The sequence below is a fragment of the Dermacentor albipictus genome, unplaced genomic scaffold (genome assembly GCF_038994185.2).
Source record: "Dermacentor albipictus isolate Rhodes 1998 colony unplaced genomic scaffold, USDA_Dalb.pri_finalv2 scaffold_13, whole genome shotgun sequence".
NCBI lineage: Eukaryota > Metazoa > Arthropoda > Arachnida > Ixodida > Ixodidae > Dermacentor > Dermacentor albipictus.
In genome coordinates, this window is record NW_027225567.1 from 9,581,478 (window position 1) to 9,596,538 (window position 15,061).

The following is a 15,061-nucleotide window of genomic DNA, read 5'->3' on the forward strand; positions in this document are numbered from 1 at the left end:
CAGTGGAATGTACGAGGACTTACACATAACCTCGACGACATTAAAGAACTACTACACAGACACAATCCCAAGTTGCTGTGTGTTCAAGAGGCACATCTAAAATGCACACAAACAAATTTTCTTCGCCAGTACACCATCTTCCGCAAGGGCCATGATGAGGCTAATACCTCGTCCGGCAGCGTAGCAATCCTTGCAGACAAGTCCGTAGCTTGCCACCAGGTAGCACTACAGACACCCCTCGAGGCAGTGTCAGAGTGATTATTTTCAATAAGCTGGTAACTGTCCGTTCCATATATATACCTCCGAGCTATCACCTCCAAAAAACCAATTTCTATAACCTCGTAAATCAGCTGCCGGAACCCTAAATACTTGTGGGTGATTTTAACGCCCACAACACGTGGGGAGACGCGCGTTGCGATGCAAGAGGGCGACTCATTGCAAATTTCATCCTTACATCTGGTGCCTGCCTATTTAATAAGAAGGAGCCAACATACTACAGTATCCAACACAATTCTTACTCATCCATAGACCTAGCCATAGGCTCTGCTTCTCTTCTGCCTCATCTGCAATGGAATGTGATCAATAATCCTTTTGGAAGTGACCACTTCCCTATAACAATAAACTTAATAACGCAGCATGACAACTTTCCCCGTCTTCCCATTTGGAAATTAGCATCAGCTGACTGGGAGCATTTTAAAGAATAAACTCCTTCATCACCCGATTTTATAAACAATTTTAGTATAGACCTCAGACTCTGCCCAGGCGGCGCTGCGAAAAAACCCGTCACCAGCGCCCCCATCGGAGCCTTGGCGCGAACTGAGTAGTGCAAGGGAAGCTGTCCGCAAGCGAAGGTGCATAGGCCACAATGGACCCTTCTCTTTCGTTTGTGTTGAGGCACGGTTTCCTAAAAATCAAGGACCTGTAAAGCTTCTTCCACCCATCCATGCTTCGGAAAGGAAGCTCAGCAGGGCGAAGTACGTGTACAATATAAAATAAAGTCTCAAGTGTTATTTCGGCGTGCTGCAACTCGCAAGTACAGATAGCATCAGGTTTGTCTATAGGCATATCAGCATAAAAATCCTTCATCAACTACTGACAAATAGAAGAACGTAAGGCAATTGAGCGGAAATCCCCACAAAACACACGATACAACCGTCCTTTCTGCATTGCTGAGCTGAGAGCTGCCTTGATCGTATGCAACACCTCTGCACCGGGACCCGATAGAATAATGTACGACATGATTAAGAACGCACACACTGACACACAACTGTCACTACTTGCACTTTTTAACACTATTTGGGCTGCTGGATATCTAAATGCGCACGAGATGGTCAATCCACAACCGACCATCTCGTGCACATTGAGGGGAATATTTGTGACGTGTTTGTGCACAAACAGTTTTTCTTATTGATATTCCACCATATGGAGAAGGCGTACAACACAGCGTGGTGGTACGGGATCTTGCGAGATTTGTCGGGAATGGACATTTATGGCAATATGCTAAACATGATAGAAAGTTATCTGTCCAATCTTACCTTCCTCGTGAAAGTTGGAAATGTACTCTCACGTCCATTTATACAGGAAACTAGTGTACCCTAGGGAGGTGTGCTCAGCTGCACACTCTTTATAGTTAAGATGAACACACTCCGCGCTTCATTACTACCAGTTATATTTTATTCCATCTACATAGATGACATACAAATAGGTTTTAAGTCCTGTAACCTTGCAGTGTGCGAAAGACAAGTACAGCAGGGATTGAACAAGATATCTAAGTAGGCAGGCGAAAATGGGTTTAAAATCAACCCCCACAAAAGTTTGTGTGTTCTCTTTACAAGAAAGAGAGGCCTGGTTCCAGACCCGTGCATGGAACTGTGTGGACAAGAAATACCTGTCAACAAAGAACACAAATATCTAGGTATAATATTTGACTCAAAGCTTACTTTTATCCCCCACATAAAATATCTCAAAGCTAAATGTCTAAAAACAATGAACTTACTGAAAATACTATCACGCACAACGTTACTAGACTAGCTTCAGTTGTAGAACTCCTCGCCCGCGTGCTTACAGCCGCTGTCGCCACTTCTGTGACAGCCGCCAGATCGCAGCGTTGTTCCATCGAGCTCCACTGCAGATGCCTCGCCGCAGCCTTGAGCCTGTGCAGACGGGCAGTTTGCGCGTGTTTCACGCTCGCTGGCGTTCTCCCTTCTCCGAATTAGTGATACCACGAGAAAGCGGTATCCACCTACAGCAATAAGATTTATCGGGCCAGTTGGTTAATACTGAAAGAAGGGTAAACTGCACAAAAGGAAAAAAACGCATACAACGAAGTGCGGAAGCTGCGTTTCTAAATGTCGTGTGTTCCTGTCCTCTTAACGTTTCGCGCAGTTTAGGCCAACGAGCCTGAATATCTGGCCAAAGTGCGTGATTGTAGGATGATCTTCATGCCCACTGAAGCTTCTCACCACGCCAAAGAAGCGCTACAAAAAGAAAGATGAGGTTGGTCTTTGTACACACAAGCCACAAAAGAAAAAAAAAAAGTCGGAGTTTTCATCTCGTGAGGGTGGTTAATCAGCGAAGCTGAAACGTGTGGCCCCTGTGTTTATCACTGGGTTAATCCCAAGGGTTCATTAAAGTATTTCTAAATTATGAGGTTGCACACACAATTGGCTGCGACAGAGAGAACGACGTCATGTCACTGACGGTATGCCCGCAGTCCGCAGTTGTCGCTTGCGTTTGATGTCTCTAGTTTTCTCGGCGGCGTGGTTAGCAGCCTTTGCCCGCGATTTGCCACTTGTGAGTCTTGGATATTAAATTTCTTCAAAATTAAATCTGCCCATTACGTAAGACAATGAGTGGCTCATACTCCCTTAAGCAATGGCTCTTACCCCCGTAAACGCGGCCTCCCCATTATAACGACTGAAGTGAAGTGAAATTCTATGCTGGAAAGATGAACGGCAACGCAGCCGGCTGTGGAAGACGACGACGAACGTGGGAGCAGTGGCACGAGCACGTGCTGTGGATTTTGCAGAGAGTTCCCGGTCGGCACGAGGAATCGCTCTGTTTCACGCCGAGCGAAGCGTCGCATTGCTGGGAGCACAGAAAAAGTGGTGCGCCGAACTGTCGACATCGTTCCGATAGCCGCCTATGCAGCCAGGTATGCAGCACATCGGCATCGTCTGCTGATATTCTTACGAAGCTCGGCGAAGGCTACAGTTCCACGGATGACATGCTTGCTAAAATTTGCCGTCGACAACGAACCACAGGGTACACCAACGCTGCACTGCGTGCTTAGTCCGGCCCGCCCGCATAGTCCGCTAGTGAGGAAGTGAAGCTGGGCGCGACTGCAGCGCCACAAAGGCGCGGGCGGGTGGCCGTTCCGTGCAACGGCGCCGAGTTTTAAAACTGAAGCTAGTCTAGTAACGTTGATCACACACAACATGGGGTAGTGACAGGAAGTGTATAATGAATATTTATAAGAGCCTCATTCAATCGCAGTTAGACTATGGCGCCATAGTATACAACTCTGCTGCTCCGAGTGCACTAAAGCTGCTGGATCCCGTCCACCACCTGTGTATCCATCTGGCCACAGGCGCATTCAGAACTAGCCCCATTGAAAGCTTATATGTAGAATCGAATGAGTGGTCACTCAATCTGCAGAGATTTTACACCAGCTTTACATACTTCCTTAAAGTGCACTCTAATCCTGAACATCCGTGTTGTGAAACTGTAACGATTTGACATGTACAGCACTTTTCCGTAATCAACCCTCCGTGAGACGGCCATTCTCACTGCATGTGAGGGAGCTTAGCGTGGAAATGGATGCCCCACTCTTCGAACACCGCTTAATGCCTCCATCGAAGCAGCTACCATCTTGGGAGTGGCAGGTCATTGAATGTGATATATCTTTTGTAAGACTTACAAAATATGCACCAGAGCTTGAAATACGAATGCATTTCCATGAACTTCAACTTAAGTACTGTTGTTTGGAATTCTACACTGATGCGTCAAAACCGCATGTTAGTGTGTGTTACGCAGCTGTTGGGCCCTCTTTCTCTGAAGCAGGTCACTGAACCCCCATACAAGCATCTTTACTGCAGAAGCCTATGCAGTACTGTCTGCGGTAAAACACATAAAGAAATTAAAACTAGAGAAAGCAATAATATTCACGGACTTGTTAAGTGTTGTAAAAGCACTAATGTCCTTAAGAGAACACAAAAATAATATTTTCCTTGAGCTTCACTTTCTCGTGTATAATATTTATTCGTCTTGTAGACATGTGACAATATGCTGGGTCCCTGGTCATAGATGCATCGAAGGTAATGTGCTGGCCGACCAAATGGCCACATCAATTACACCTCAAGCTGGTAATTCCACCACTGCTATTCCTGCCACAGACCTCAAGCTTTTTTTGTGAACGAAACTGCAAAGCTACTGGCAAGGCATGTGGGACAATGAAACAAATAATAAGCTGCATTTGATTAAGCCAAGGATAGGTTTCTGGCCCCCCCATTACAAAAACAAGACGGACTGACGTCCTATTCTGTAGACTCAGAACAGTACACACATATGGTACTCACAATTTTCTGCTTACTGGCAACGAACCTCCTACCTGTGGTAGATGTGGTGAAAGGCTCACCGGCCTCCTAGTCTTCGCAGATTGTCTGGAAGCCAAAAGAGAAAGAAGGAAACATTTTCCTCTAGCATGCCGGTATTGTCTCCCTCTCCATCACCGTATGTTTCTTGGTAAGGAGCCCCCTTTTACCACCAAAGCTGTCCTAGGTTTCTTGAATGATGTGATTTTACATGTTAATGGCCCAATAGTATCGTTGTGCATCCTCTCTCTAGAGGATACTGCTGTGATAGTAGTCCTTGTACAGCACACACCTTCAGGTCCTTGTGCTTCAAGGACTCTGTTAGAGCAGTAGTGCTTTTTCAAATTTTTATCCAAATGACCAATTTTAGCACATTGTAATTCTTTTACAATGCATCTTTCGCATCCTTGGCACGCTTCATAGTCATTGTCATAGATTTATTACATGTAGTTCTTACAAACTTTACAGTGACCATCTTTTAGGCCCCTTTACAGCCCTGTTGCATTCATTGCTCGTAATTTATCGCTTCACTTTAATTACCATTGGCTTGGCGCTCTGGCCAAACCTGGCCCTTGTGCCATAAAACACCACACATCATCAGCTGTACATGTTCTCGTCTAGCATTTCACGTCCATCCATCAACACAGAGGTGGACATGCTTGAACTGATATTCTTTGTGGAGGCCTGGCAGGACCTGGTCCTTGTAGCATCTCTTTGCTAATGGCTGGTTCACTATGGTCTCGCTATGCTAGTGTTGGTAGCGACAAGTGCTACAGCTTGACAGTCTTGCTGTCGTTGCAGATGTGTTGCATGCATCGTGTCACCGATCACTGGTTCTCATCCACTAGCTTTGTCTACGGCTTATTGGTCACTGTCAACAACATGCTCATGCAACCAGTGACCTAAAGGGTAACCTGTTCACTGGAAGGTTCCAGGTTCTTAGTCAACAGCTGCTGCATAGGACATGCCCAGTTAATTTCCAGCTCATTCGTCTCCTGTGCTGACATCATTTTTTAACAGCGGTTCTGCTGTCATCATATTGGCTCACAGTCCTCAGCTTCCTTACATTCCTCAACATGTTTCATCTTTCTGTCTAGGCACATTTCTTTCTTCGACCACCTCCATTTCATTCTTTGCTGAAGGGTCTGGTGTGCAGAGCTGGCTCTACATGTGCTTAAGAAGCCCATGTTCTGCTTGCTTTGTTTTATGGTTGTAGCTTGCAAATATATGTCCCTAAATATGCTCACCAGGGATCTGCCTTCACACTCCATGTCGTTCAACATCCTGCTGTTACTACCAAAATGTTATATGAACATTCACACCAATAAAATAAACACATCAGAATTCTCATTGAACCGTGGTGACGAGGCCCCAGTTTTTGGCTTCACATCGTCTTCCTCTTTCACCCTCACTTCTTCACCTTTAGTCCTTAAAAATATTCATTGAAAGCCATTTCACTCATTCAAGCACATTTCTCAGGTTTTTAGGAAAGTATTTCCCTGCCCTTCTAACAGTGTGGTGATGAAGCACAATGGGGCGCATGCCCAACATGCTTCAAGAACACAGTCTGGATGTCATACGCTTGAGTGACAGAAGAACGTTCTTATTGTACCAGCTTGTCTAAAAGCACATCATGTGATCTATCATAAACTGCCATACGCAGCTATCACCGCATCTCGCTAGTGGCATTGCACATGACAGCTGAGTGAGTGATTCAATATAATTTGTCCACTACTAACCCTATGGTTTTTTGTCACAACTCTTACATACACAGTTAATGTTTGGCTAGTGCCGCACTCAGTCGCCGTCTGTTAAGAGGCCCTGAAGTCTCTGCGTCAATGTTAAAGGAACCAGGACACCAAATTTTTGAGCATGTATTATGCATTGTGTGTCAAACCCCTTGCGTCCCACAGCAAGCTGAAGAAATTTAAGTGCATTTGATGCAGTAAAACATTTGTATTTGAATTTTTTGTGTTCAGGATGAACCGTACAGCAGTCTGGCAACATTAAGTTGGTGCAAAATGAATTGCACGCTTCGGAAACGTCTCCTCTAGAGTAATGAAAGCCAATCTGCTAGGCCATGCTTTTGTGTACTACAAGCAGAAGAAGCAATTGCAGAAGCTCGAAATATGTTACAGCCACCACGCGTCATTTCATCTTTGTTTGTGTGTCTCGGCAGTCTGCTGCTGCTTTTTATTGCGTAGGTGAAGGAGTTGCAGGCACAATTCAATGGTGATGCACTTGCTGTACTGTTGGGTGCCAGAAAGTGCAGAGCAAAATGTCTGATATGGTCTCAAACTTTTTTGGAGCAGGCAACACCATGGTGGCCTCGCATTTCCTGACGTCACAAAGTCCATGCCAAAACGGCAGTATAGGGGGGCTTAGAGGCAGCTATTTCAAATTAAAATTTCAATTAAAATGCACGCTTGAGAGCCCAGCTTCTTTAGTGTGTATAACCATATTGGGCCCTCTGGTCTGTTAGAATGATAAATTGAAAAGAGTTGGAAGATTGTGATCACAGCCTCTTTATTTGTGCTAGAAACCGATTCAGCTGTACTTGGCAGTTCCTCAAATGCAAATTCATATGCACCTTTACATCCCCCTTCTCTCAAGAGACTGTGGAGCATCCTCCTGTCCCTCCCAAGTTCGATGTCGTCCAGTGTTCTCACCACATATGACCGTTGCTTTAGTGTTCTTGTAAAGGCAGTCACCCAGACAAGGTCACCCTCTTCCAATTCTAGAAGGCTTTTGGCTTGATGTTGGTTGATGTAGCACTTGCTATCATTGAACACCACAGTTTGAGGGCAATATGGCCTCGAATTTTGGTGTTGTGGCACCCTTGGTATTCTTGTTTTGAATTGCCTACCCGACAGTATTTCAGCTGGACTGGCTCCTAAAACACCACGTGTTGCCCTGTAGGCTAAGAGCACCCGATAAGGGTCTTTTGATTTCATAACTAGATGTTTAATCGTCTGTACGATCCTCTTCTTCACCTTGCAGTCGCCTTGGACTGAAAGTGGCGTGACTGAAACCACACACCAAATTGCTCGAACCCTGAGCTAACAAACAAGGGACCGTTAGTGTAGCCACTCACTTGGAGATACCATGTCAGGATAAAATGCTTTTCTGCCTCTCGATCACTGCACTAGTCTTTGTGAACGCTAAAGTGGCAAAAAGGGATGTTCCACATCCTCCTACCATGGCTCTGAGTGATGTTGGCTACCATTTGATAGCCATCGAATTGATAGCCATCACCGTAGCACAATTGGTAGTGCAACACACATGTAATGCGGGGGTTGTGGGTTCGGCTCCCACCAGCAACAAGCTATCTTTTCGTCCACTTTCATTTCCCTTTGCTTCATTATTCTCTACATTCTGATTTTAACCACAGTTAATTTTCCCAATGCTTTCTCCTTTGCTTCATGGTCTGTTGACATTATGTGGTCATGATTAACAAAATTGAGCCATTCGGTTCCCCTTTTTGTCGCGTAATTCCTGGATTAGTGGGACAATTAACCACAATAAGGTACGTATAATTGTTGATCACACACAGATCTGCCGTAATCTCTCCCACGGGAAAGAGGCTGTTGTCGAGACTATCATGGGCTCAATTTTTTCACAAGTGTGCTCTGCACTGTTTGATGAAGTGCGCTTTTTCAGCACTCGGGCTTGGCCACCAACTAAACAGAGCCATTGGCAATACTCCTACAATGCGAGATGCCTTGGCCACTCTCGTGCAGTTTGTACAGACTTCTTTTCTTAAGACTGGAATAACCAGCCTCGTTTCTTTCTACAGCAGATTATCAACCAGTGTAAGACAGGCTCAAGCTTGCCAATATGGTCTGAAATAACAAGGAACGTTTTGCTTCCTTGACTAACCCATCTTGTAGAGGCTGCGCAAAGATTTGCAGAACTTGTCACTGGCTTTGACCCGCTTTCAATCTCATCTGGAAGTTGTCTCCCATTCCTAATCTAGACAGACAAGCTTTAGAATAAGCAGCTACCTCTTGAACAGTCACAGTATTTGACTTGTGTGCCTTTTGGGGGGGGGGGGGGGTGACTGTAAATATATGTCACCAGTAATAAGGAATCTACCAATCTACCAAGCACATATGTGACATAGAAGTGATAGCATTCTTTGCAGCATTGCATCAATGGCCATCTGACCTAACAGAAATATCAATGGTCTATGGTCAATTTCAAAAACAACTTCTGAGCCACGTGCCTTATAAAGCTTCATCTGCTGTACTTGCTGTGGTGACATAGTAGTTATGGCGTTGAGCTGCTAAGCAAAGATCACGCATTCAATTTTTGACTGCATGGACTGCTTTTAAACAAGGGTCAAATGCAAAGACACTTGTTTAACGTTTATTGGGTGCGCATTAGAGGACTCCAGGTGGTCAAAATTAATTTGGAGTTTTTCACTATGGCGTGCCTCATAATCAGGTCATGGTTTTTGCACATACAACCTCGGCATTTAAGTTCAACTGCCCAAGTCAGCGTGAGTTCTTCTTTTTCGATCTGGGAGTATCTATGCTCTGTCTTCCTTAGTGAACAAAATGTAAAAGCAGCTGGTCTGCATTGCCAGTCTTTTTGTATCTGTAATGAAACAGCTCCGAGACCAAATGAAGATGTATTCACTGAAAGAATTGTTGGTCGTGTAGTGTAACACATAGCCATACACTGTGCTGCAAAAATCAGTTTTAATTTTTTGAATCACGCAACCCAGTGGCCCATTCGGAGGGAGTGCATTGACAGTCATATATCCTGGCTAGATCAATAGTGTCTCACCCCACACACCATCAGTTCTTCATATTATAATTCGTTTTTTACTTTTCATACCTTAAATACTAGTCTACTCGCCTAGAAACCTGCTTTCCCGCTTTTAGGCGTGTGGATGGGAGGGGCAGCGCTCGGTGACAACATGACAGACACAACCCAGTGGCCCATTCGGTGGGAGTAGATTGACAGTCATATATGCTGGCTAGATCAATAGTGTGTCGCCCCACACACTATCATTTCTTCATAATATTAAATCTTTTTCTTTTTCTTTTCATTCCCTAAATATAACAGCCTATTCGCCTAGAGTTCTGCCTTCCCGCTTGTATGCGTGTGGATTGGAGGGGCAGCGCTCGGTGACAACATGACAGACACAACCCAGTGGCCTATACAGAGGGAGTGGATTGACAGTCATATATCCTGGCTAGATCAACAGTGTCTCGCCCCACACACCATCATTTTTTCATAATATTATTTCGTTTACTTTTTCTTTTCATACCTTAAATACAACAGTCTATCAGTCTAGAGTCCTGCCTTCCCGCTTGTAGGCGTGTGGATAGGATGGGAAGCGCTCGGTAACATGACAGACACAACCCGCTGGCCCATTCGGAGGGAGTGGATTGACAGTCGTATATCCTGGCTAGATCAATAGTTTCTCACCCCACTCACCATCATTTCTTCATGATAATACTTCGTTTTCTTTTTCTTTTCATACCTTAAATACGACAGTCTATGAGGAGGGAGAACGATCAGTATAACATGCAAATGGATTGGTTTCAATGAGATAATTTTGGATTGACAAGCAAACATTTCTGTGACTGAACCCAATAATGGAGGCTCCAAAAGATAGGATCACAGGCACTGATAAATTTAGAACAATAGTGCGAAGCGGGATTTGGAGTACTCGTTTTCTTATAATAGAAAAACACCTGGAAGACACCAAGAAATGGTCTATTGTCTCTACTTCACCACAGAATGAGCATAATGGTGAGGGGACCAGACCAGACCTGTGAACATAGTTCAACGCAGGTATACGGCAGCGCATTCTCGTGATGGACACTTCGATTTCCCGGGTTCGTCAAAAATCTCTGTGCCAAGGGTACAGGAGATGTCGGTAATCCACAGAGTTCATAATCGCGGAGCCTGATACTGCGTGCATAATGACACTCCTGCGAAATCCAGCAGGAAATTCGAGTAAAGCCATCCGAATGATCTAATGTAGAATGAATAGCCGGAAGCCGGGCCGTAAATCGATTTTCTAAGCCTTTGGCAACCTAGCAAACGTTACTTGTCCTGTCTTTTGACATAAAAGGTGACTATCAATAGTCATCTCCCATAGTCGCTTACCACACAAATCTGTTTTTATCCCCCACGACACTTGATGCGAATTAAAATCCCCTATAAACAAAATTTCTTTCCTACAGGCAGCCACAGCCCTATCAAATTGACGTGCACTTTGCACACCACTGGGGAAATAAGCATTTATAATTGAAAATGGATGGTACCCTGGGAGACATAGCTCCATAGCCAAAATTTCGAAGTCAGAATCAATGATTTGAAAAGAAATTTTTGCCTTGTGACAAATTTTACTGGAAACAACTATCAGTAATCCTCCACCTCGCAAGTGTCTATCTCATCGGAAAGACCGAAAACCTTTGAAATGAAAATGTTTTTCCGGTAAAAGCCAAGTTTCTTCAAGATGTAAGATATTGGGATTGAATTGAATAGATAGGCAAGATAAATCTGTTAAAGCTGAAAATATAGAGCGAGAGTTTCACTTTCAACTGTCCAATGGTGTTGAACGCAAAGCATCGGCAACTGCTGCCTTTAGAATACTTTCTGTAATCATAGGAGATGGTTGACCCTTTCTTTATATTGGTTTCATAATTTTGGAAATTGGGGATCCCATACGTTTGGGAGCTCGAGTGTCAAGTCCCATATCTGCGACACTAACAGTGTCTGAATAAGAGGGCTCATCCTCGCCTGGTTTGACTTGCAGAGTAGTGTCTGTGGAATGTTCTGCAAATGTAGAAGGCGCCTCTACCTTGTTCCTAGGCATCCGAGATCTGGCGTTAGATACTGGGGACTGCATTGGTGTCTTAGTGGTCTGCATTATTAGCATAATCTGCCTGGAAATGATTTGGGCTAAGAAATCACGCTTCGTCAGTGGCCATAGCGGTGCTCCGTCTGTACGTTATCACCAGGACAGGCCGGCGGTCAGCGATGGATGATAAGAAGATAATATAATCAAGCTAAATGTATCCCTTACGTTCTACTGGCCCAGCCTTCATCTCACTGATGTTATTCGCCGAGCAATCAGAGAGACTGGATATCAATTTATCCATAGCTTTAGCCATTGCTTTTTCCACAGCAGAGTCAATTGCTTCTGGGAGATTAAGATCCATGCTTGCAGTGTTGCGCGCTGTAACACCAGAGTATCTGAAGGCCATGTCTTTGATAACTGAAACTGCATCTCTTCGGGAGCAGTGACGGCGGTCGATTATTTTAAGAATTTATTTGTTGAGCGCGAGCTGAGCAGTTCGAATAGTCTGCTGGGTGTGCTCCCCCACAGAGGCAGCACTTTTGAGATTGAGCAGAGAATTCACTTCAAGAATGACCATCTCCACAGGTCCGGCAATGCAAGCTGGACTTACATACTCCTGCGCTGTGCCCGAATCTCCTACAATTCTGACACTGGATTGGACGTGACGCAAGTGGCTCTACACAGAACCCAAGAGGCGACACCTTTATTTCAGAATGACATGATGTGCCCACAAACGTTGCAATTACAGATTCTGTCGGAACCCTCTCGTTATTTACCAGCCGATTGCAACGGTAGATAGCAATGACGCCTGCTGCGGAGAGCTTGTCCAGGGTTTCAGTTGGGCTTAATCGGGAGTCTACGCCCCATTCAAGACCTTTCGTGCCCGTAAGGTGAGGCAGAGTAAAAGTACTCACCGGGGTGGAAGCGAATGAAGTGCATTTGAAGAGGTTTTCAAAACAGTTCTGGTCGGGTGAACGGCACACTATACCTCCCAGTCCGAACGCTAGCACGTCAGTGATGATCTGAAAGTAGTTGGACGTGGTGTTAAATGCTTTCTGGACAGCTTGTGGATTCGTGATCCTGATGGAACCTCCACTGGTAGGCACAAGCGCAACAGGAATGGTGCTGACGCCACTGCGAAAAAATACATCTAGAGGCAATTCATTAGGTGGCAGGGATGCTGACCAGGTGGATCGTGCCTGGTCAGGAGAATCGGTCGACGTCAGCCCAAGACGGCTGACGCAAGGAATGCCAATCAACCAGGAACTAAAATAATGTTAGTGAGACACCTGAAACCACCCGATACTCAGCCAAAACACCACTGTAGGTCAACGAAACGGTTGCTCTGTCGAGGCGAGCAGATCCGAACTACTGACGTGGCAGCACGTAGAGGTTGCATCTCCATCTTCCTCTCGTGCTATGTTGCTGTCCATGGAATGTGTGTCTCGTGCCCACCATGGGGGATTGGCCAAGAAATGGATGGACTATTTCAAGCTATGTTCAAAAATAAATTTTCAAGAGTACTTTAAAGTAAGGACTGCAAAAAGTGAAATTGTACTTTAAGTAAATGTCCTAGTAGCGCGAAGAATCAATGATAATAAACTAAAAAAAACACGAGCCAGTCCACTCTGCGAAGCTGGACGACCAGCGAAGCTGTGTAGCAAACGAAAAAAAGGTGACACAGAATTTCGAACTAAGGTACATTTACTGTCTTGATTGGTGGCCATTGTGACAAGAGGTACACATACACACTATTTTTATACATCCACCTTCATTCGTGTTATACATTCGTGTTTTCATTTCACGGTATATTGAGGCAAAGAATTTAAAACCGAAATCATCGCGCCGGCGTGTAGTGGGCCAGTGCCTTCGGCGTCTTCGCAAAGGGAGGCGGGAGCGTCGTCAGCGCCTTCACATGGAAACGCTGGCACGATAAGCGGTAACAAAGCCAGCTGTGGAAAAAGACGATGACGACGGACGCTCGAGCAGTGGCACTAGCCACTGCTAATGATGATAGATTTTTCTGCCACAGATTTGTTGACGGACACCAAAAATGCACGGAAGCCTAGCCATGAACAGATTGGCTGTAAAAGAAACGAAAAGGTAGAAATGCACGGAGAATTCGGTTGGACCCATAAGAAATTCCTGGATAGTGGACCCTGCTCCACGAGCTAGCTTCTTGGCTGTCAGTTATTCTACAAGCAATGCATGATTAATTTTTCATTATTTCTAACACTCTTCTCTCTTGGCCATGTCTTAATCAATCCAAGTTTTGCACGAGCGTGTTTCCTGTGCGTAATTTTGTTAAACATTTCACAAGGGGTGGGACTGCTTCAGCAACTTTTGTACAATATTTTGGAACAAATACTTTGGTTGTGGATGACAATAGTTTAAATGTGGAGCCGAGAAGAAATTAATCTCTGGAGCAGCAAATTGCAAAGTTGGAGAAGCATTTTTGTAGAAAGCCCTCACCTTTGGGAGAGAACATCCTAAATCTGAAGCACCTCAATAAAATTGGTTATCACAGCTACACTACTCCTTTTATTAGGATGAATTTCTCGGAGTTCTTAAAGGCTGCTTCAAAGTTGTAATAAAACCGGCTTTAATAGTTCTATATTGCAGCATGATATCGGTCCTGCTAAACATGTTGATACAAACGCTTAGGTTTATTAACACCAAGTAATGAAACATGAACAGAAGGTGAAATCGATGCCATAAACTGCTGCGTTCCGCTTTCCAAAGCTTAGCAGGTGCAGTGGGATCCCAAAGTTTCCAACTGACGTAATTTGGACTAACGGAAAATTCGAACTGATTCTTGGGTTTCTTATCATGGCAGGCATTTGAATGAAAAAAAAAAGTCATTTTAAATTGAACACGTATGGTCGAGAAATTTACTTTACCGCCTGCCGCTCTTCTTAGAAATATTGAGCTGTGCGGACGTGTGCGCGCCGTAGTGATCCGACCAACAAACTCAGTCGTGATACCGTTGCCAAAGTAATTTTGTTCGAGTATTGTGTTCAGGCGCTGAAATAAATTCATAATGAACCTTTCAAATTAGACACCGAGGCCGGTCCCCGCCACGTTAGCCCGCTTCTACGAAAATAAATGTGTTCATTATCACTACGTGGTGAGAAAGCACGGGCGATGAATGACCGCACACTTTGCGTACCACCCGACACATTCACCTACGGCTAGCCCATCTGCACTTTATGAGAACAAACATGTATGGTGGTCGTGGATTTGCTAATTGTTTTGCTTTATTTAAGGAATTTTTAGAGTGCCGCGCGCAGTATTGATGTGTGACGAGCCACAGCATGCTGACGAGGAGGCCAGCAGAAGAGAACGTCGTTAGGCATTTAGATACACTTACTGCAGCCCGATACATATTGTTCTCACAATAAGTGAAGCCTCACGGAAACGAAGTTCTGTGGTAGTTGCCGCGCTGTGCCGAACAGCACGCGCGTACGCGTGTGGCTAGTGCATTGACTGAGACTACGTGCGACCATCAGCCGTTAGAGGGATGCGCAGGCACACATTCTTCTGTCGAGCATTGTTCACTCTGGCAGTGCATCCAACAACCTTCACTTACCTGAGTCCCTAAGGCACATAAATCTGAGGTAAGGAAGGTTCGTGCCTTGATTACTAA

The 15,061-nt window shown here is 44.8% G+C and overlaps 1 protein-coding gene across 9 annotated transcripts in view; it reads right to left on the reverse strand.

The window, feature by feature from the left end:
* LOC135915887 (protein arginine N-methyltransferase 7-like) overlaps nt 1-15,061 on the reverse strand; it is a 143,401-nt gene that overhangs the window by 115,292 nt on the left and 13,048 nt on the right. For 5 of the 9 annotated variants that reach the window (XM_070528599.1, XM_070528604.1, XM_070528603.1 and 2 more), the window contains one exon: nt 4,578-4,661. The gene's annotated coding sequence lies outside the window, so the exon portion shown is untranslated. Of the gene's footprint in view, nt 1-4,577; nt 4,662-12,329; nt 12,438-15,061 lie in introns of all 9 variants that reach the window. The other 4 variants (XM_070528600.1, XM_070528595.1, XM_070528598.1 and 1 more) reach the window with 3 other exon arrangements.